Source organism: Dendrobates tinctorius, unplaced genomic scaffold (genome assembly GCF_039654945.1).
Source record: "Dendrobates tinctorius isolate UK_male_01 unplaced genomic scaffold, ASM3965494v1 ptg000143l, whole genome shotgun sequence".
NCBI lineage: Eukaryota > Metazoa > Chordata > Amphibia > Anura > Dendrobatidae > Dendrobates > Dendrobates tinctorius.
In genome coordinates, this window is record NW_027361810.1 from 28,381,203 (window position 1) to 28,403,113 (window position 21,911).

The 21,911-nt window shown below is 44.4% G+C and overlaps 1 protein-coding gene across 3 annotated transcripts in view; it reads left to right on the plus strand.

The window, feature by feature from the left end:
* The first annotated feature begins 16,021 nt into the window (after positions 1 to 16,021).
* Positions 16,022 to 21,911, plus strand: part of GPD2 (glycerol-3-phosphate dehydrogenase 2) — a 262,935-nt gene continuing 257,045 nt past the window's right edge. For 2 of the 3 annotated variants that reach the window (XM_073545647.1, XM_073545650.1), the window contains exon 1: positions 16,022 to 16,184. The gene's annotated coding sequence lies outside the window, so the exon portion shown is untranslated. The remainder of the gene's footprint in view (positions 16,185 to 21,911) is intronic. The other variant, XM_073545651.1, reaches the window with a different exon arrangement.

A 21,911-nucleotide genomic window follows, 5' to 3' on the forward strand; every position in this document is an offset into this window, starting at 1 on the left:
TAAATTAAACTTTCCATATTTATCTTTGTTATTCGCAGAGAGATGCGGAGGTCTCAGATTTTCCAGATGGGAATCCGTGACATTTAGAGATTCCTGCACGCTATCCCTGGATGTCTGAAGGCAAGTGACTTGAGTAACACTGACCAGCAGTTTGTGTCTCACATTCTTCACCCTGAGCGTACGATGACTCCATGCTCCGTGAAAACATTCCTGTTTTGCAATAAATGATAAAACTACTAATAAGCCGGAATTACGACGTTTGTGGCATTATTGTGAAACCTTTACACGCGGAGCTAAAAATATCCCAAAGATAGAAAGATAAAGGAGAATATTAAGTAATCCTGCAGGGGTGAGAGAACTTAGAAGTCATCAGATGTTTCCAAACTCATTTCCCCCCTTATATATATCCATTAATAGAGTATATGGCCGTCATAAAGGGGGGCCCTCTGCTCAGAACCCCCAGGAAAGAAATCTGAGAACAAGCAGAGGCTGTCACTATGACATGTTAATGCCCACATGTAATACTAGATTTTTTTCTGCAGTGGTCATTACAAGGGAAATGATCAAACTGTATAATCTGTGAGCTGTGAACCGAGGTTCCCAAACTAAAGGGGTTTTTACAGTCATGGCAGAAAGTGTTTGGCAACCTTGACATTGTTGCAGAAAATAAAGTATTTCTCCCCAAAAATTATTACAATTACACGTTTTGTTATACATGTTTATTTCCTTTGTGTGTATTGGAACAGCACAAAAAAACAGTGAAAAAAGGCAAATTGGACATCATTTGACACAAAACCCCCAAAATGGGCCAGACAAAAATGTTGCCATCCTCAACTTAATATTTGGTTGCACACCCTTTGGAATAAATAACTGCAATCAATCGATTCCTATAACCATCAACAAGCTTCTTACTGTCACGTTATAGCAATTGGATTTCAAGAGACAATGAGCTCCTATCCTGTCCCTCAAGGCAGGAGAACACTAGACTATCCCTGTTCCCCAGATTACCCCTGAAGGTGGGGATGCTGGGGTCTTATATGATTACCCCTGAAGGTGGGGATGCTGGAGTCTTATACCTCTCTGTGCTCCTACATGAACCCTTATCTGTTTCCTCCACCACCCAGGGAAATATGGAGCAGAAGCGTATGGAATAATAGACAGACAGGGGTAAAAGAAAACTACTATCAAACAAATGCACTCACAAACGACCGAGTGGGAAAAAAAGGAAGAGTAAGTGGGAAAAACCATATGGGAAGAGGATAAGGGGAAAACACACACAAACCAAATCTACACGGATATCTCCTGAAAACAACTTTTAACCGCCGGCTCCAAACTCTACTCTGCTTCAACTCCAAACCAGGTAGCGGTAAGCTATCACTCGCAAGGAATGACACACGTAGAAGGGTTCTTAAACCTGCGGGGAGTAACCAACTCAGAACAGCTGATACAATAAAGACAGAGCACTACAGAAGTCCAACTAAGCAGTTTAACCCTTCTAGCAACAGAGCAAAGAAAGCCAGAACTGCTAATAGCACAGTGAAGCCACTCTAACTACCGAAGGTGTATCAGTAACCGGACACTGATCACATGACCCCAGTTTGACACAGTATCCTTGTGACCCTTACACCTCTCAACTGGAATTTTGGACTACTCTTCTTTTGTAAACTGCTCCAGACCTCTCATATTTGAAGGGCGCCTTCTCCCAACAGCAATTTTAAGATCTCTCCATAGGTAAATGGGATTTAGATCCGGACTCATTGCTGCCACTTCAGAACTCTCCCGCACTTTGTTTCCATCCATTTCTAGGTGCTTCTTGAAGTATGTTTGGGGTCATTGTTCTGCTGGAAGACCCATGATCTAAGACACAAACCCAACTTTCTGACATTGTAACCCAAAATCCATTGGTAATCTTCAAATTTCTTGATGCCTTGGACACAGTCAAAGCACCCAGTGCCAAAGGCAGCAAATCAACCCCAAAACATCTTTGAACCCCCACCATATTTGATGGTAGGTACTGTGTTCTTTTCTTTGTAGGCCTCATTCCATCTTCGGTAAAGAGTAGCATTTGCAAACAGCTCTATCTTGGTCTCATATGTCTATAGGTTGCTTTACTACAAGGCTATTAGCTTATTCACTTACAGTTTGACAAACTGCAGTCTAGAATTTTTATGTCTTTGTGTCAGCAGTGGGATCCTCCTGGGACTCCTGCCATAGCATTTCATTTAATTCAAATGTCGACGGATAGTTCGTGCTGACACTGATGCACCCTGAGCCTTCAGCACAGCTTGAATTCCTTTGGAACTTGATTGGTGGCTGCTTATCCACCATCCAGACTATCCTGCCGCAACCTTTCATAAATTTTTCTCTGCCATCCACATCTAGGGAGATTAGCTACAGTGCCATGGGTTGTAAACTTCTTAATTATGTTGCACACCGTGGACAAAAAAAATTGTCAAATCTCAGGAGATGGACTTGTAACCTTGAGATTGTTGATATTTTTCAACAATTTTGGCTCTCAAGTCCTCAGACAGTTCCTTTATCCTCTTTCTGTTCTCCATGCTTAGTGTGGTACACGCAGACACAGAATGCAAAGATTGAGTCAACTTCTCCCCTTTTTTTCTGGTTTCATGTGTGATTTTCACATGGCCTGCGCCTGTTGCTTGCCACAGATGAGTTTGAACAAGCTTCACATGCTTGAAACAAAGTTGTTTACCCACAATTTTGCAAAGGTGCCAACAATTTTGTCTGGCCGATTTTTTTTAGTTTTGCGTGAAATTATATCCAATGTGCCTTTATTTCTCTGTTTAGTTTCTTTTTGTATTGTTTCAATATAAACAAAGGAAATAAACTTGTGTATAACAAAATCTGGGTAATTGTAATAATTTTCTGGAACAATTTCATTGGTGCCAAAACTTCCCTTTCGGCCATGACTCACTCACCCCCGATGCTTTTATAACAGTATCCCACAAAAAGTGCCAACGAGGAAACCAACCCAGACATCTTCCCCTACGTCTTTTTTTCTCTGGTCCTGCAAATAACCTCCTTTGCATGTACTCGGTTTTATGTAAAATGTTTTTGTTTTTTTTCAGAATTTATAAATGTTTAGCCACAAACCGGAAACAGGCTGAATAATAGCTAGAAAGAAAAGAAGAAAAACATAAAACAATACCCACCACTTCACTCCCGAACTGCTCCTGCACCGCCACTCACTTCCTATTTACTTTGTACAGTGATCGCATGCCGTACATTATTCCTGTGACCACTGAAGCCAGTCACTAGCCCCAGGAGTAATGCTGGCGTGTGCTGCATGTGAAATACAAATGGTAACTTTCTACCAAATATACGTCTCCCAACCACACAGTAAATATGGACAATTCCTTTAACTGAACAAACATTTATGCTTTAAAGGGTCACCTCACAAAAGCCCCCCTATATACAGTATCTATTTATATAATTGCCTTGTAATGTTTTCATTTCCTGTTCTGTCCAGATGTCACCGTATCCCAGAATTCCAAGCGGAGGAAGTTCACCTACCGCCATATTGGGACACCCAAGTGATGGGTGTCTCAATATGCAATCTGCTGCTGGAACCAACCTATTGCGTGGTACCACCAGCGGAACACCGTCGCACCACACACACACACACACACACACATACACTCTATACGCCGTATGCACTACAAACTCACACACTCAGACTCACACACACTCTCACAGTCACACTCACACACTCTCACAGTCACACACACATACTCACGCAGCCTCTTGCACGGTACCACCAACGGAACACCGTCGCACTGCGTCTGCACGAATTCCGCGCAGGCGCAGTGAATGATTTGGCTGATCCCAGCGGCAGATGCGCAACGTGTCTACACGCGGAGGAAGCCAGTCACATTAAAGGGGTTTTCTCACGAACGAAAGTTCATTTTAATAATTGTCTGTGCCTGACAGTGTACGGAGCATACCACATCTCCTGGGCAGGGGAGGAAGCAAAAGACAATACTGACATTACAGCAGGGGATCACAGAAGATTCATTTTATGAGGTAAAATATTTCACTGACTGTTTTTAAACAATATTTTGCCTCACAAAATGTATCCTGTGCGATCTCTTGCTGTAATGTCAGTATTGTCTTTTGCTTCCTCCCCTGTCCAGGAGCGGTGGTATGTTCTGTATACGGTCAGACACAGGGGTGAGAGAGACAGAGCACAGGGGGGACACAGCTCAAATGGGACAGCAGATGAGGGGATAACACAGCACAGGAAGGAGAGAAACAGCAGACAAGGGGGACAGCACATGGGGTAGACAGGTCAAAGAAGAGAGCACAGACGGGAGAAGTCAGCACATGGGGAAAGAGAGAGTGGATAGGTGGGTGAGCACATGGGAGGGGAGAGATTCTTAATGCTGCAAAGCCTGCCCCCATCGTGACATTACCTTCCCACTTATGCGATAGCATCGGGCCTCCATCTAGTAAGTAATAATAATAATGACTTTATTTCTATAGCGCTGACAATTTCACCAGCACTTAACAATTAAACGGGACATGTACAGAAAGTAAAAATATTACAAAGTAACCCAATTCAACAGTTAGTGGAAGGAGTGAGGGTCCTGCTCGCAAGCGTACAATCTATAAGGAAAGGGGGGCACAATAGGTAGAACGTTCTTGTCATGTACGGTCCAGCCATCATTATAATAAGTAGGACATTTCAACTAAGCTGCATCATCCGGTCACCAGCCATACCCATAAATTCAGACTTGGAAGAGAGGTTTTCACATCTACCCAGGAATTCACACTTCAGTCTAAGGCCACATGCACACATTCAGTATTTGGTGAGGTTTTTACCCCAGTATTTGTAAGCCAAAACCAGTAGTGGATGAAAAATGCAGAGGTGGTGACGTGTTTCTGTTATGTTTTTCCTCTGACCTTTCCACTTCTGGTTTTGGTTTACAAATACTGGGATAAAAAAAACTCACCAAGCACTCAATGTGTGCACATGGCCTTAGAGAGGTATTCAAATTGGACATGTTAGGACCCATCAGTTTTGAGACCACCTTGTCGCTGGTTGATGGGCATGCATTAATTGGCCAAATTATGTGCTAAGCATCTCATTTTTTTCCTAGTATCCAGAAGCTGTTTTGCTATTCATATTTCATATATTTCACATTGACATGCGTTAGCACAACAACTTTTTTTGTTTGTTGCATATGGAGGAAGCTGCTCCTAGTTGGCACCTGTTCACATTAGCTTGAAAGTGCCAGTCAGTAGTTTTGTCATGGTACCATCGATAAGACACTGTTTTGATACCGGTGTCATCAGTGTCTTCCATCAGTGTTTCCATCAGTGGTTTCCATCAGTGTTTTCCGTCAGTTTTTCCATCAGTGTTTCCCATCCGTGTCTCCCATCCGTGTTTCCATCAGTGTTTTCCATCAGTGGTTCCCATCAGTGTTTTCCGTCAGTTTTTCCATCAGTGTTTTCCATCAGTGGTTTCCATCAGTTTTTCCATCAGTGTTTTCCATCAGTGGTTTCCATCAGTGGTTTCCATCAGTGTTTTCCGTCAGTTTTTCCATCAGTGTTTTCCATCAGTGTTTTCCGTCAGTTTTTCCATCAGTGTTTCCCATCAGTGGTTTCCATCAGTGGTTTCCATCAGTGTTTTCCATCAGTGTTTTCCATCAGTGTTTCCCATCAGTGTTTTCCATCAGTGGTTTCCATCAGTGGTTTCCGTCAGTGGTTTCCGTCAGTTTTTCCATCAGTGTTTCCCATCAGTGTTTTCCGTCAGTTTTTCCAACAGTTTTTCCATCAGTGTTTCCCATCCGTGTTTTCCATCAGTGTTTTCCATCAGTGGTTTCCGTCAGTTTTTCCATCAGTGTTTTCCATCAGTGTTTTCCATCAGTGGTTTCCATCAGTGTTTCCATCAGTGGTTTCCATCAGTGTTTTCTATCAGTGGTTTCCATCAGTGTTTCCATCAGTGTTTCCCATCCGTGTTTTCCATCAGTGCTTTCCATCAGTGGTTTCCATCAGTGTTTCCATCAGTGGTTTCCATCAGTGGTTTCCATCAGTGTTTCCATCAGTGTTTCCCATCCGTGTTTTCCATCAGTGGTTTCCGTCAGTTTTTCCATCAGTGTTTTCCATCAGTGTTTTCCATCAGTGGTTTCCATCAGTGTTTCCGTCAGTTTTTCCATCAGTGTTTTCCATCAGTGGTTTCCATCAGTTTTTCCAACAGTTTTTCCATCAGTGTTTCCCATCCGTGTTTTCCATCAGTGTTTCCATCAGTGGTTTCCATCAGTGTTTTCTATCAGTTTTTCCATCAGTGTGTCCGTTATTAGTTTTACCATCAGTTTGTCATCCGTGTTTTTCCAGAAGGGATGAAGAAAGAAGTTACACAGCTTCTCCTATACTTTGCAATGTTAAAACAGACATCACACGGATGGAACACTGATGCCATCTGTGACGCTGCTCCTCACACCGCCGCGGCCGCCACCTCCCGACCCCCGGCACACTTACCCGTCCTCGGCATCACTGCGCGCTCCCGCTCAGCCTCCTGCATCTACTCCTGCTCCCCGACGGGCGCGCGGCTGTGCTGTGTTTAGCAGCGCACGCGCACTCCGTTCTCACTGAAGGCGGCCGCTCCTGTCACTCTGCTCTGTGCCCCTGGAGGACCCTGACCCGGAAGTTCCCTGCACACTCTCCTTATCAGGCCGCCTCTTCCTCCTGGCGGTGTCTTATTGTCATTTGTGCCTCACAAGTGATCCTGGCCCCACGTCCCTCTGCGCTTGTCCCTGCCTGCAGTTCCTATTGCCTGTTCCTGAATCTCTCCTTCCCTCTCCGTTTTCCTCTCTCCTAGTGCCTGCCTGCCCGTGGTTCCGTCTCGTCCTGTTCATGTGTCTCGGCCATGTCTTCCAGCCCGTGCCTCTGCCTTGCTGTCTTTTCCGTGTTGCTGCCGTGCCTGCCTGCATTCCAGTCCTGCCCGTCTTCCGTGATCCTGTCCTGTTGGTCCTCCGCCAGCCTCTCCGGTCTCCTGCTGTGACTCCTGAGTCCGTCCCCTGGGTACCAGCTGCCGTTGTGATAGTCTCTCTTGGGCCTGCCCCTAACGCTCCCCGTATAGGGGGTGGTCCACCAGGTCAGCTCGCCCGAGGGAGGTTCGTTGCCACGGTCCAACGGGTCCACCCCAGGAGTTCCTCCAAAGTTCTCACACCATCCTTGTGCTGTACGTGTTTTTCACAGACCGTAGACTTGTATTGGCCCTTGACATTAGTACTGCCAGAAAATAATGGTATGTCTCCATATCGATAGCAGAAAAATCCAGCTTCAAAGATCTTTTAAAAATATCAGCTTTATTAGGCAAGTATAAAATTCTTATAATAGCATATATGTCACAACTCCTAGGGATATGTGATAGAGCAGACGCGTTTCAGACAGAAAAATCTTTCGTCATTGCATATTGTTTCCAAGATGCACCAAGCATTCTAATTAGTATATCTGATTAAGTTTCAGTTTCTATAGAACAGAAAAAGGGATTAGATCACTAAAGGCACAATATTTATAGACGCTATATCCACTATCAGGCGACGGGCCTAGTTTATACCGTCAGTTTGGCCTGACAGACACCCGTCAAACCCTTATGCTTTCAAAGTCTCCACGCAAAATTTGTAGCAACACGGCATGTAAGCATCATAAATCCTAACAGTGTTTTGTGCATTGTGGCTATTTTAAATAGATACTGTAAGATTTTAATAAAAATTCTGAAAAGATACATTGTACTTAATTACAAGAAAATGAACATAAGACCAAAACCAAAAAGTCCCACCGATAACCAACGTTCCAGGCCAGGAGCCATGCTTTACTCAGCAGTAAATAACAGCATAGATAAAACTGGAGTAGGAGCGCTCAGCCTCCGCGACCACCGGAGTCAGCCTGAGGGGATATGTGCCGAGCGCAGATCTGTAGATGAAACAGACATATGACTGCTTGTTCTATACAAACTACCAGATAATATCTTATTGATCTCTGCGCCTTTGACACCCTCCCCAAGGCAAGTTATTATAGGTTGTGCTTATGAATCAATCCCGTAACAGTGTTTTTTGTCTGTATTATGAGGAAACAATAGCTCGGGGAATCTATAAATGTTCTCCTAAACCAATAAGATATACTTCTAAGTGATACACAGTTTGGATCATGGAACCCCGGGGAATGAAACGTTGCATTCTCAGGGAACGTAACCTTTAGGGGAAAGTATTCTACATGTGGAGTAATGTGTTTATTAAGTTATCTCATATCCATATCTTCTCCCGGCAGGGCGCAAGAGATGCCGCCACTCTGGTGGTCACGAGGGCGCGGACTCATGGAGATTGTATTAAACAGTAAATTTAGCACATGGGTAGATTGGAGGAAACTATGAAGAACAAACCATTGTTGGGATGTTTCATCCTATCTCGGATATGAAATATGAAATAAATGTTGACACGTTGCCAATCATGTCTGTGCCTACTAAGAATATTGAGCTTTACCGCAAAGAAAAAAAATGCTCTGTGTGCATATAAGTCAATGCGCTGCTCATTTCTGTAATTGACAATTTAATTGTCCCCTGTGGAGTGTAATCTCGCGCCTGCACCCTGCACTTGCGCTGTACTGGGTACGTTATCCGCCTTTCTAATGGCAGTGTCTTCACCATGCTTCTGCGCAGGCGAGTCTCTGCTACTGGGAATGACTCGCCGGCGCCTGCATAGAAGCAGGATGAAGACACTGCCATTAGTAGGGCGGATAAGGTACCCAGAACAGCGTGCGTGCAGGGCGCAGGTGCGGGATTACGGCGCTGCAATTACACGTTACAGGGTAGTGTAACGTGCATGGCAGGGGGGTGGTATGACAATAAAGACAGGAGGCAGAGATTTCTTCCAGGCAACGAGTGCCCTGGAGCCTGGAACATTAAAGATTAAAAGTGCATTTCTCAATATCTAGACCACAGCTATGAGACATGAAAGATTTAACCATTCTATTATCTGTATGCCCATAGTAATAGCTTGAAAGCGTCCAGGGGAGACAGATTCTCTTTGAGTACCAAAACTCCTCTAATCATCACTGTTATGGCGGAGATCTGCTGCTGGAGGGCCACAGGTTGTGCAACACTCTTGTGTGGGGACAGCAGCAGTTTTGCACAACCTGTGTGGCCCTGCAGTGGAATTTGCCTATGTTAATGGAGGATACCCCAGTCACCTGATGAAGGCATATTCGGGAGCCCCAGGTTTTCTTCTCCTAACGTGTCTGCACCGCCTGTACCCTTCGCTCTAGCATTATAGTATGCCGCAGCGGGGACTCCATTCCAGCCTCCCTGTGATCGCACCACTGGGACACCCCCTTCTCCCAGCCCAGGGGCCCGAGGCATCACGTCACACCTGCCGCCGCTAGCTTCTGCAGTGGTGTTCCTGCTCCTGCCTCCTGTGACCCCGCTCCACCGCCGCTGCTTCCCCCCACAGCTATAAGACTATAAGACGTACCCCCATTTTCCTCCCAAATTTTTTCAGGGAAATAAAGTGCATCTTATGGTCTGAAAAATACGGTAACCTGACACATCTTAAAAGGAACCTGTCATTAGGTTCATGCTGCTGGAACAACTTGCTGCTGTATTGAAGCTGTATATGTTTTACTCTGATACACAGCAACATTGTCTCGACAGCCGGTCAGGGACTATTTATGTCAGATAAACAGTCCACAGCTGGTCCTCGGGGGCTTTTACCGGCCCCGCTCCCGTAGACTGATAGGAAAATTCCTATATATACACATAGGAAGAGACCGGTATATACCCCGAGACCTCTGTAGAACAGATTTTTAAAGGGAATCTGTCACCTATTTTTTCAACTATCAGCCCCATCAGGGGCTTATCTACAGCATTCTGTAAGGCTGTAGATAAGCCCCCGATGTAACCTGAAAGAGAGGAAAAACGAGTTATATTATACTCACCCGGGGCGGTCCGGGTCCGGTTTTGGTCCGTTGGGTGTCGCGGTCCGGTCCGGTGCCTCCTATTTCTAGAGATGACGTCCTCTTCTTTGCTTCCCTTCGCGGCTCCTGCGCAGGCGCACTGCTCTGCCCTGTTGAGGGCAGAGCAGAGTACTGCAGTGCGCAGGCGCCGGGAAAGGTCAGGTAGGTCTAGCGCCTGCGCACTGCAGGACTCTGCTCTGCCCTCAACAGGGCAGAGCAGTGCGCCTGCCCAGAAGCCTTGACGGGAACCAAAGAAGAGGACGTCATCGTTAGAAGATGGGAGGCGCCGGACCGGACTGCGACACCCAACGGACCAAAACCGGACCCGGACCGCCCCGGGTGAATATAATATAACTCGTTTTTCCTCTCTTTCAGGTTACATCGGGGGCTTATCTACAGCATTACAGAATGCTGTAGATAAGCCACTGATGGCGGTGCCGGCGGCAACTGAGAGTCGAAAAAATAGGTGACAGATTCCCTTTAAAGCCGCAGCATTTCAGAGTAAGAGATTCACGGCTGTAGTAACACAGTCAGCATCTAACTCGTGCTGCCAGTGGTTCAGACATCATGAATCAGCTGACGCTCTGTGCATCTTCACCACCATTTTTTCTAATTGTGCCAATGCATGTAAAATAGTGAAATAACTTTGCCATATGTCTTATATAGAAAAAGTTTCCATTGTTTTGTTTATACAACTCTTCTGCAGACCAATGTATCTCCATAGTAACAGACAATAAACAAAGCCTGTGTAGTCTGATCCCACAGCCATACTTTCTTCCATCCGTTGCCTGCTGTTTGGTAATCTACTAAATGTGCACATAGGTCCAGCTAATGGTTATTACTATTACAAAATTACATATTTTCTTATTTATGAAGCAAAGAAACATTAAAGAAAAATGATGCGTGAATTAAGACATAGTCATTAAGATTGGTTGCTCTATGGCCAGTGAATACAAACTGGGGTAAAATATGTCTATTCTGGTGTATTCAATAAGATGTATATGCAAACATTAGATCCACTTAGAGTCCCCACTATAAGGCCTCAATCACACATCAGTATTTTTGATCAGTATTTCATCAGTGTTTGTACGCCAAAACCAGGAGTGTCTCCAAAACAAAGAACAGGAGTGTCATGATCCTTTTCTTTCAGGCTATCGGGGGTTAATATCAGTTTTTCCCCCGGTGGCTGCAGGTGTAACTACATGGCTGGTGAGTTTGCTGATGCAGGTGGTGACCACTCCCACATTACTTTAAAAGGTCACCTGGTGCATCAGCTGACTGTTGGTTATACAGGTCCTTCTGGAAACCAACCGTGCTGAAGACAGGAGCTTTCTGGTGCAGTGGTGATTCAGCTGGAAGCTGTGTTCGGGTGCCTTACTCTGCTGTGCGGTGCATTGCAGCAGAGAAAGCTAAGTGTTGTTTGTTTTACCTCGTCTGTCATTTCTTGCCCTGGTGTTGTATTAGTGCAGCGGTGGGACCAGTGTCCGCACTTGCCAATTCCCTACTGAGGGATAGGTGCAAGGCAAGTGAGGGCTAAGGTATCCTGCTCAGCGATGGTTTGAAAGTCAGGATAGTCCAGGACACAGCCTCAGGAGAGTGCAAGAGGTGTCCATTTTCCCGTTCCCTATTTCAGGGCCCACCGCTGTAAATGTGCACTCAAGTCATCCATCCATTTAATTGGCTTCCGTGAAATAGTCCAGTTTAAGTAGAAGAGCAGTTTCTGATGGTCGTATGTCATGGCCTGTACATGATGAACCATAATGCCTGGAATGACCGTGGGTTTACTCAACCGAACACAACAATCCCGTAGGCATGTCTAAGGCTAATGACTTTTCACGAGGGTATTCAGGGTCGGCGAGACCATTTATGGATCATGAAGTACATCTATCTAAATGAAGCCTAATACTGATTAAAGGGGTGTTCCAGGTTTGGGGTTCTCTCTATGTGACTGCACACTTGAGCCCCTTTAATAAATCAGTTATAAGACAAAAAAGTACCAGAATTGGAGCAGGACCATAGACGATAACAGGATACTCTACTATGAAGTTTTGTCACCTATAATCAGCGTTTAATAATTGAGATTAACAGCAAAAATATATCCCATATGACTGATAATTACATTTCCATCAGGTTATTATCAGTAACTTGCTTGTTGACAGACACAATGAGATTTGTTGGCATGAGCCGCAATGTGTGGCTTCAGAAGCTTGATATGGAGCCAATGTTTGAAGAGGATTTTGTTAAAGTCAATGGGAACTTTAGAGAATAATGCAGCAGGTTACACCCTACAAGGCTACAGTCGACCAAATGGCAAGACTATAATATAGCTGAAGACTCTGCTGCATAATAATCTGACTGTGTACAGAGAAACAGCGATCACTTTTTAGAGGATTTGGGAAGGGATTAAAAAAAGACGTCATTTCTCCTCTTTCCCCTCTGCCTAAACCGGGTTTTGCTGTCATTCATTCTCCTCTGCTTGCGCTGATCGCCGGCAGAGCAGGGGAGAATAATGACAGCCGACTTCAGCACCTGCTGCCGGGGAACAGCGGCTTACGGTAGTGCTACTTCCCCGGCGGCCGTCCGGGTGGTACTGATGCGGCACACGGGCAGCACACGGTTGCCACATGTAGTACACACTTGGACACACAGACACGGATATCTCCGGTACCGGAAATAACAGGACGTGTAAAACCGGCCTAAAGACGCACCAAGGACAGGTTTCTGTTCATTCAGGAAAAAAAAAAATACAGCAAACAGGCTGCATGTAAATACACCCTTAGATTATTATCATAATTTTTTTACAACTTTTTTTAATTACCATTTTTTAATGATGTCCTTTTTATTTTTTAAAGCATCTGCAAGTTTGTTTTTTTATCTGCAATTTAAATATAACAAGTCGTGTGATTCATAGATCATGGACTTACAAGAATTATATGATTTGTAATGTCAAGAGTGCAGCAAACCGCAAGTAGAGTGAAGCATTGAATTCATATCTATCTATCAAGGCTGGAGAAAGGCTCACACTTGGAGCCGAAACGTTTCTGTAAGCCAATATGAACTGTTAAATCAACGTTATAATTATCTAAACAGGAGGGCTGTCTTCACTATATTGAGGTTTGGTATTTGCCTGCAAGAATTGGCGCCTGCATTCTATTTACTGCTTGCTGGTGCTGCTTTCTTTCTCTTTCTTTATCTATCAATCTATTATCTATCTATCCAGATTATGAACTATGAATTGAAGTTGTAACGTTCCTAAAAGGATTTTCTATTGTTGGTGATACGTCGATGTACAGTATTGATATCATATCTTTGTATCTATCTATCTAGCTATTATTTGTGTATCTGTTATATATATATATATATATATATATATATATATCTTTATTTCTTTCTGACTCATATACAAGTGCCAAGTATCTATGTACCATAGATCTAATCTATCTACCTATTGGTGTATCTGCTCATTTACTTATTTATTTTATTCATTTATATAGTGCCATTAATTCCACAGCGCTTTACACACATTCTCTCCACTGTCCCCATTGAGGATCACAACTTAAACTCCCTATCAGTAGGTCTTTGGAGTGTGGGAGGAAACCCACGCAAACGGGGAGAACATACAAACTCCTTGCAGATGTTGTCCTTGGTGGGAGTTGAACCAGGATCTCAAGTAAACATATTCTTAAAGGGAATCTGTCACCCCCTTTTAGCCCTATCAGCTGCCGGCACCGACATCAGGGGCTTATCTACAGCATTCTGTAATGCTACACACTCATTTTCAAGCTAATTATAGCTAAAAAAAAAACACTGAGTATTTTTAGGAAAATATAAACAATTTTATTGAAATATATTAAAACTACATCAATAAACAGAGTTTCCCACTAAGCAGGCATGTAACATGGGGTAAACCCAGAAATAAATAATCCAATAGATGTCACAGTTTTATACGGCTGTAAAAAATTACTACCATCTTGCAAGTGTTCCAATAGAATATATCGCATTATAATGCTAACCTATCGATTGCAAATATTTCATTTCATAACTTAGGCTCTCTGCCTCCTGAGGAAGAAGCGATGAAACGCGCGTTGAGGCGGCAGGCCAGGGGAATCCTTGAGTACACGGCTAGATGTAAGTACGGTGCCATGTTCCTTTTATAGGATTTAGTTTAGGTTCTCATCATGCACAAATAGTGTAAGACAAATACTTTATATGCAGTGTTTTTTACATACACAGTATCCAGGTAGTATTGCATGTATTGCTGGCACTGGATTCTCATATGGACACACAGGTTGTATTTTTGTAGTTAATAATGAGCCTAATTTTTATTATCCAGCACTTTTGCACTACAAGCACTCAGTACGTTGGTTTGCAGTGAGCCTAAGTTATGAAATGAAATATTTGCAATCGATAGGTTAGCATTATAATGCGATATATTCTATTGGAACACTTGCAAGATGGTAGTAATTTTTTACAGCCATATAAAATTGTGACACCTATTGGATAATTTATTTCTGGGTTTACCCCGTGTTACATGCCTGCTTAGTGGGAAACTCTGTTTATTAATGTAATTTTAATATATTTCAATAAAATTCTTTATATTTTCCTAAAAATACTCGGTTTTTTTCAGCTATAATTAGCTTGAAAATGCGTGTGTTGCAGAGTTTCTAGAGTTAGGCCACTTTCACACTTCAGGCTTTCGGTATCCGGCATGGTGCGCCGAAAAACCGGCGCCTGTTACGACCAGATCCGGCTTTTTCCCTGTGCGGTTTCATTGCTGCTGCATTGCGCCGGATGGCAATGCGGCACGTCCGTTTTTTTCCAGATCCGGAGAAAATAGCCGGTCCAGCGTCTGGAAAAAAAGTTGCATGCAACATTTTTTCCCAACGACGGACCGGTTTTTCGCACTGCGCATGCCCGGAAACCTTCTCTGCCAGAAATATATCTGGCAGAAAGAAGGATCCGGTGTCTGCGTTTGCGGCCGGATCCGGTAGTCCGGTTTTTTGCCACACCATGCCGGATACCGAAAGCCTGAAGTGTGAAAGCGGCCTAAAAGAGGTGGTATATTTTGTGTATCCATCATTTATAGGAATATTTGTGATAATTCTGTAATGCTGTAGATAAGCCCCCAATGTAACCTGAAAGATAAGAAAAAAGAGTTAGATTATACTAACCCCGGCATCCGTTTTGGTCCGATGAGTGTCGCCGTCCAGTCCGGTACCTCCCGTCTTCATACGATGCCGTCCTCTTCTTTTCTTCCTGTCCTGGCTCTGATTCAGGTGCACTGCTCAGGCATTGGACCTCTCTGACCTTTCTCGGCGCCTGCGCACTGCAGTACTCTGCTCTGCCCTCAACAGGGCATATAAAGTACACCTGCACCGGAGCCACGACAGGAAGGGAAGAAGAGGACGGCATCGAATGAAGATGGGAGGCGCCACCCGACACCGCGACACCCATCGGACCGCTCCCCGGTGAGTATAATCTAACTTTTTTCTTATCTTTCAGGTTACATCGGGGGCTTATCTACAGCATTACAGAATGCTGTAGATAAGCCCCTGATGGCGGTGCCGGCAGCTCATATTTGAAAAAGGGGTGACAAGATTCCCTTTAAGGTGATCTGCCAGCGATACATCTAGGTACAGAATCTGTGTCAGACTTTTGTATCTCTCTCACTCCAGATCATGAACTCTTGAAGTTATAACATTCCCAGCAGGATCTGAGTGGTAGTGACACATCTCTGTACAGTATCTATATCATTTATTTCTATCTGTTTAATGTATCATGAACTAAGAGCTGAAGAAAAATATTTGTAATCTTATCTGCCAGAAACTAGGAGGCAGTGATACATCTATGTACAGAATCTAGATCAGATCTCTCTCTCTCTCTGCCGTGTGATCGCCCGCAGCCCCTGTGACCGGCCGCCTCCATCCGCAGCTTCTCAGAACTCCCTGTCTTGTAACATTTGGCAACACTGTAACACTATCCTCAGCCTGTGATTGGCTGAGGGCGCAGCACGCTGCCCGCTGATTGGCCGCCTGCCCCGCCGCTCCTGTGGCTGTCTCCGCGCTACTTCCGGGTTTGGATGTTGCTGGGCCTCCCGCACCGGGTGGTGAGCGCGGGTCTGTGAGCGGGGAGCTGCCACTGCCCTGGTGACCGCTGCCCCCGGGGGCCCGGTGACTGCTGCCTGTGGAGCCGTGCCTGACATCACACGGGAGGTGAGTGTGGGCTTTCCCTGCATCCTGTCATCCACATGTAGCCCTCAGGAGACACCGCTGACTGACAGGAAACATCACGGCTGCTGCAGAACCTCTTATCAGAGCTAGACGACAACGTGAACATTGCTAAATATTCCGCTTGTGATGTCATTGCTGCAGAACTGTTCTTCTTGGACATTAGTCGGGGCCCCCCAGCCATCAGCTGCACTCACTTTCGGGGTCTTCTCTGTAGGTGCGCATGTGTGTCAGCTGAAAATGGGCCCTGGTGTCTCAGGGGCCCTAAAGGTTCCTTGCCCCATACAAGTATATAATAGTAAGATTTCTTACAATGGGGGATAACTTACTGATTTGCCGGGGGTCCGACGCTGAGACCCCCAGCAATGAATGGAGAGGAGGGGCTCGTGCTCCGTCTCCGCGCCATTCATCGTCTATAGACTGGGGCGTAACCTGAAGCTTGTGGGCCCCAAAGCAAAAGCTCCAATGGGCCCCCCAATTATTGTAAGTCTTTAATAGTAAGGATCTTTTCATATGGACCTTTCGGGCCCCTTAGACTCCAGGTCCGGGTGCGATTGCAGCCCCTGCGCCTCTTCTCGTTACGCCCCTCTCTATGGGACTGAACCTGACTTTTTCCGGCAGTAGATAATGGGGGCTCCTTAGAAATGTCACATTCTTCTACGGCCCGGGCTATGTGGCACAGTGCAGTGGTCCTAGCTATAGGGATGCTATTAGGGGCAGAATTTCATGACCGAGAGTCAACGGCTGCAGATGACACCATAACGCTCCGTATGTTCCGTATGGTTTGTGGGGAAAAATTGCCACCAATGTTACTCAATTGAGCTGTTCATTATTATTATTTTTTTTTACGTGGAGCAAATCTCCGCCTGAAAAAATTGCAGCATGGACCCGTCTCTTCTGTATTTGATTTAGGACGCATGCGTTCAAGTGTAAGAGTGCTCCAAAATAATCTGATCCCATGTGGATCATCCGTACATCGTGCGATTTTTGCTGATACGTTGCAATAGTGACAGAGAAAACTGTTCATGGTCGTGTAAATTTTAGTCACCTCTGATGTATAAAGAACAAATGCCGCACGGATGACAATACAGAAGAAAATGTTTTTTTCAGTATGAAAATTTAATGATTTTTTAATTTTTTTTAAAAATGTTTTATACTCTTGTGTGAACTTGGCCTAAGGGCTCGTTAAGACTCCCAATTTTTCCGCATAAGATAAAAACGGTCAAGTTCTTCCGATCACAGTGTGGTCCAAGTGTCATGATTTCTCATGCATGGAGAAATTAAGAGGAAAAAAAAACGTCTCCACCTTTTCCTTTCTGACAGTCCGTGAAAAAAAAAAAATCAGGCTGCACTCGGATGTTATCCAAGTGTGGTCCTATCTTTGTTCACCAACTCATTGCCTTGCCCACAGAAGGTCTGAATGAGCCCTGAGGTTGGAGTCAAACTGCGACTTTGACCGCGACACAGGCCGCAGCGCAGCATAATGCAGAAGTATTGGTTGTGTTGCTGTATAGTCCTCTGATCTAGTTGGATTTTTTTTTTTTTTTGCCACCTGCCCGTTGTGGCTGCAGAGTCTCGGGGGGGGGGGGGGGGCTAAATTTCACATATCTTTCACTTTATGGGACACAATATTACAACCTGACAAAATAATTTCCATTGATTTACAGTAGTGCCATAGTTCCTTTTTGCCTAAGACAACATATAAAATTGACGAACAAGGTGAAGAAGAAGTTATGTAACTGAAGTTGCGACATCGTCTCCTTTGGGTATCACCGTGCAAGAATCTCTGTGCTGCCCAACCCCAGGCAAGGTCCGAGAAAGTTTCATGGCCATTACGGTAAACCAGACTGATCTCATCCCATAGGTCTGAACAGTGCCGTTCTCTGAGAGACACATTGCTTTCATGCAGCAAGCACGCCGTGAACATGTGCCGGTGCTAGAGGAAGCATGACTAGGCATGGCTGACTCATTGTGTAATCAGCTCACTACCAGCATTTACATTCATGTGCCTGCGAGAAGTTTCTCCGCTGTTGTATCATTGATTCCAATGGAGCTGGACACGAAGAATTGCGTGTATAAAGTAATGTACATGATTTCTGACAAAATATATCTTAAGTGCCCTGATGTCAGAAACGTGAGCCCCATACGGAGTGAAACGACGGGTGGTGCTATAGAGTTCAAGTCCTCTTTCTCTCTGGAGAGGCAATTTGCATGTTGGATTTCCCAGAGGAGCATTGCACGGCGAATAAGCCCCCTTACCTTGGTATGCCAGAGCCAGTATGTCGCTCTCCACAAGGAAAAACGTTACCCCTTAGACCTCAGACCAGAGCCTCTCGCCCAGCCAAATCAGTACTCATACTCTGCACTGATGAGGGACGATACCCTGAAACACACTGCATCTGCACACTGAGATTCTGATTTGGATTTATCTTGAGTCATATTGCAAGGCTCGTTAAAAGGTCAATAATGACTGGTAGGATCGCTGCTTCCAACAGGTGGCGCTATAGAGTTCGAGTCCTCTTCCTCCCTGGAGAGGTAGTTTGCATGTTTGATTTCCCAGAGGAGCATTGCACGGCAAATAAGCCTCCTTACCTTGGTATGCCAGAGCCGGTGTGTCACTCTCCACAAGGAGAAACGTTACCCCTTAGACCTACATAATTTACTGGAAGGCAGTACCATCTATGCTGTGGCTATATTATCTGTTCCAAAGGAGAGGGAAAAAGTACTCTCTGTGTCTCCATAATTTACAGAGAGAGACCAGGAGGCAGTGCTCCTTGTGTCTAGATGATTTACAGGAAGAGACAGGGAGGCAGTACTATCTGTGCCCACATCATTTACTGGAAGGCAATACCATCTATGCATGTGTTATTTACTCAGAGACTGGGCAGCAGTATTACCTATGTCTACATTAATTGTTCCAAGAGACAGGGAGGCAGTACTATCTGTGCCTATATCATTTACTGTGAAAGACCAGGAGGCAGTCCTGTTTGTGTGTAGATGACTTACAGGGAGTGACAGAGAGGCAGTACTATCTGTGTTTTCATCATTTACCGAGAAAGACAGAGAGGCAGTGCTATCAATATCATTATCATTCACAAGGTGATACAGGGAGGCAGTACTATCTGTGTCTACATAACTATAAAATGACTTTCCGCTCTTGAGATGAAATATGACATGTCACTATGTACCTATAGCTCTTAAGTGCTATTTCTTTTTCAGTGCCTAGAGATACTGCTCTATTTTCTGGGTTCCATTGATGCCCTTACATGTTGGGTGACTATGAGCCAAAGCGGCCGTACTTGGCTGCCGTGGCCAGCCATCCAATATTTTCTGGATTGCCGTCATCCCACCAATGGCAGATGTCAGGGCAAAGAAGGATCAGGCTTATTGGATTTCAGTATGCCTGATCCTTTGTTCTTACGGAGTATAAGCCTCTGCCGGAGGTATCTGGGAGCCGCGGCTGTCCTCTCCTGCCTGGGGAGGATACGTGTGGGGTCAGGTAGGAGTGCGGGGATATGGCCTTTTAGTTGCACTTGCTCTGTAGGATCATCAAAGTCCTTGCAGTAGTGGACTCGGCTGATGAATCCCCAGCAGCAGTATCTTTACTTTCACAGAATCACAATTCATTCCAAGGTGTCAGTTTTAGGAAATCAGGGAAACCGCAGCAGCCCGAATTACTTCCCTAACCACCGTGTACTGTACGCGTGATTTTAAGGCGATAGCAGGCTATATTGAGTGGAGAGGGTCATCCGAGGGCACGAGAGATGAACTATGACAGCTGTGGTCTAAAATTACGGTATATGTTCGGTCCTTGTGCATCTCTTAAGTGCTCTTCAAATGTCATCCTGAAGAAATGCTGAAGCTTCTTCTACCGCCAGATATGAAACGGCTTCCATCGTACTTCCGTGAAACGTCACTTAAAATACAGAAAATATGTATTATGCGGAACAGTATGATTCCTGAGATGTATCGGTTTGTAGGAAAGCTGGGTGGCAGGAAAACAGATATGACTGCCATTATACTAAAGGGTCTACTCTCTCCTGGACCCCTGAGTGACAGATCTGCCTTGTTACGCAGCAGTATGGAGATGTATCAGTATATAGGCATGCTTGCATGGAGCTTTTTTTGATGCGTTTTTATTTTTTTTTTCTTCCAGAAAACTGCATTGGGAATCGCTGGCATTTTTTTGGTGCATTTTTATGCTTTTTTTTTTTTTTTTTTTTTTTTACATGTGCTTAAACCATTTTAATCTCAATGGAGAAAAAGCGCAGGAAAAACGCTGAAATAATTGACTTGTGTGTCTTAAGAAGTGCAGCATCGGTGAAAGCCACACAAGAGAAAAAAGCGCGCCACGTAAAAGTAATTTAATTGTAAAATGTTACACTTTTTATTGCATACAACACAAGCATCAAAAACCCCTTGTGAACAAGTCCTATAACTAAACGTATTTGCTATTTGAAATTCTAGAATAGTTGGGTGATAGCCTGAACTGATACACAGCAAATTGTCCATTGCAGAAATTCTGTGATGTATTATTAGGCTCTGTTCACACTGGCCGTTTTTGGTGCGGTTTATTCAATGCAGATTTTCTGGTGCATTTTACAGAACCAGCAAAGTCTATGAGGTTTCAGAAATCTCATGCACACAGCTTTGTTTTTTTTTTTTTTTGTCCTCCAGTATTTTTTGTGCCTTTACTTGTTTTTTTTTTGCAGAATACAGCATGTCCCTTTATTTCAGTGTTTTTCGGCTTTTTGCACCCATTGAAAGTAATGAGTGGTGAAAAAACGCTGAAAAAATACAGGTATCAGGTTTTGCTGTATTTTTTTTTTTTTGTGCCAGAACCAGATGGAGTGGAATCAGATTTTTTTTTTTCTTTGCCTTAAGCTTTATCATCATGCACAAGAGACAAATGTAACATGTCAGAAAAATGTACACAAACCTGCGTTGTTGACGCATCTTCTTTCCTGCCAAGAGAGCAGGTTTTGCTGCAGAAAAAACTGCAGCAAAAAAACTTCTAGTGTGATCATAGCCTTATAGTACAGGAAAAGTGGCTGAATGATTAGTTTTCATGTATGCACTATAGAGAAAATCTTCCTACGGTGCAGATTTTAAATCTGCAGCGTGAGAAATTATGCTGCAGATTTCAGATTTTCCAATGCAGCATTATTACCACAATGAAAACCGTGGAGTTTTTGCCACTGTGGATTTTGCTGCAGATTCTCTGCGGTGGGTTGTTAGTAGCGGCTCAGTCCTGTTTGCCAAAGTTGTGCTGCGGATATCGTTGTGGAAATTTACGGTAGATCTGCCGCACATTTCACGCTTTGAAAATCTTCTATAATTTCACATGGTGCAGAATTAATATCTGTACCGCTGTATGAGTGACTACCGCCGGCACTTGGACCAGAGCTGCGGTTGCATAGAAATACATGCAGCTGTATCTCCGGTCCGAGTGCCGGGTGTTGATGCGAGAGACTTGTGCGAGTTTCTCGCATCACACACGGTAGTGTGATCCCGGCCTTAGGCTGTGTGCACACAATGCGTTTTTGATGTTTTTTTTTTTTCCCATGCAGAATTGGCCCCAAAATGCTATGGAATCCATATGCCAGCAAAGTCAATGAGAATCCTTAGGTGCTGTGCACACGATCAGTATTTTTCCTTGCAGGATTTGCTGTGCGTTTTAAATCCGCAGCTTGTCAATTTTTTTGTGTGCGT